Source organism: Vicia villosa, unplaced genomic scaffold (genome assembly GCF_029867415.1).
Source record: "Vicia villosa cultivar HV-30 ecotype Madison, WI unplaced genomic scaffold, Vvil1.0 ctg.004082F_1_1, whole genome shotgun sequence".
Taxonomy (NCBI): Eukaryota; Viridiplantae; Streptophyta; class Magnoliopsida; order Fabales; family Fabaceae; genus Vicia; species Vicia villosa.
In genome coordinates, this window is record NW_026706371.1 from 12931 (window position 1) to 15085 (window position 2155).

A 2155-nucleotide genomic window follows, 5' to 3' on the forward strand; every position below is an offset into this window, starting at 1 on the left:
TGATCATTATCAGAACTTCTTATAAACATAAAATCCTAACGCATTTCAGAAGATACCCATACATAAGATCTTCTCATCTTCTCATTCTGGGCATAAATCCATACTGATATTCTTCATAATGAACTTAAACCTATCTTCAGCAAGGGGTTTTGTAAAGATATCAGCCCATTGATGGTCTGTATCCACAAAGTTCAAAGAGAGAACACCCTTCTGAACATGGTCACTCATAAAATGATGTTTAATCTCAATATATTTAGCTTTGAAATGTAAGATAGGATTCTTAGATAAACATATGGCAGAAGTATTATCACAGAAAATAGGAATGTTACTCTCATATATATGATAATCTTCTAGCTGACTCTTCATCCAGAGCATTTGTGTGCTACACCCAGCAGCAGCAACATATTCTGCTTCTGTTGTTGAGAGGGCTATGGTAGCTTGCTTCTTGCTGTACCAGGAGATCAAATGACTTCCAAGAAATTGACAACTTCTAGAAGTACTCTTCCTTTCAATTCTATCTCCAGCATAGTCAGCATCACAGAATCCTACTAAGTTGTATTCTTTAGATCTTCTGTAGACTAAACCAACATTAGTAGTACCTTTCAGATACCTCCGAATTCTCTTAACAGCAGTTAAGTGAGATTCTCTAGGATCTGATTGGAATCTAGCACACAAACAAACACTGAATAGAATGTCAGGTCTAGAAGAAGTTAAATATAGAAGAGATCCAATCATACCTCTATATAACTTCTGATCTACCTTCTTACTTACCTCATCCTTACCTAGAACACACGTTGGATGCATAGGAGTTTTGGCTTCTTTGCTTTCAGAAAGATTAAACTTCTTCAGAAGTTCTTTCACATACTTCGTTTGATGAACATAAGTTCCATCAGAAGTTTGGTTGATTTGAATCCCAAGAAAATACTTGAGTTCACCCATCATACTCATTTCAAATTCAGCCTGCATAGACTTAGCAAACTCCTTTCTAAGTGAAGCATTAGATGTTCCAAAGATAATATCATCAACATAAATTTGACAAATTAAAATGTCCTTCTTAGACGTTTTACAGAAAAGAGTCGTGTCCACTTGTCCTCTAGTGAAACCATTGTCCAGAAGGAAAGAACTTAATCTTTCATACCAAGCTCTGGGAGCTTGCTTCAATCCATACAATGATTTCTTAAGTTTGAAAACATGTTTTGGAGACTTAGAGTCTTCAAAACCAGGAGGTTAGTGGACATAGACTTCCTCATCTATATAACCATTTAAGAAGGCACTCTTAACATCCATCTGATACAGAGTGATGTTATGCTGAGTGGCAAAAGAAATTAGTAAGCGAATAGATTCTAACCTGGCCACTGGTGCAAAGGTTTCTGTATAGTCAATCCCTTCTTGCTGACTATATCCCTGAGCCACCAGTCTGGCTTTGTTTCTTACCACTTCTCCCTTCTTACTAAGCTTGTTTCTGAACACCCACTTAGTACCAATGATGTTGAATCCTTTTGGTCTAGGAACCAAATCCCATACATCATTCCTTGTAAACTGATTTAGTTCTTCTTGCATGGCAATTATCCAGTTTGGATCTTCTAGAGCTTGATCAACAGAAGTTGGCTCGATCAAAGAAACAAGACCTAATTGACATTCTGCATTGTTCTTAAGGAATGCTTTTGTTCTGATAGGATCATCTTTCTTTCCAAGGATCACATCTTCTGAGTGAGCTGAGGTGAGTCTAGAAGATCTTCTGACTATTGGCTCTTCAAAAATTCTGAGATTCTCTAAAGATGCAGCAACTTGATCTTCTGATTCTTTGCTTCTGAGATTTTCAGCTTCTGGAACTTTGCTTCTTGGTTCTACAGCTTCTGATATGTCAATATCTATATCTGCAAAATTCTCAAATTGCTTTGGCTTTTCAAGACCAAGCTTATCATCAAATCTGATATTGATTGATTCTTCTACAACCAATGTTTCAGTATTGTATACTCTGTAGCCTTTAGAGCGTTCAGAATATACAAGAAGGAAACATTTTTGTGCCTTAGAATCAAACTTACCAAGATGATCTTTAGTATTCAGAATAAAACACACACATCCAAAAGGATGAAAATATGAAATGTTGGGCTTTCTGTTCTTCCACAATTCATAAGGAGTCTTATTTAGAATA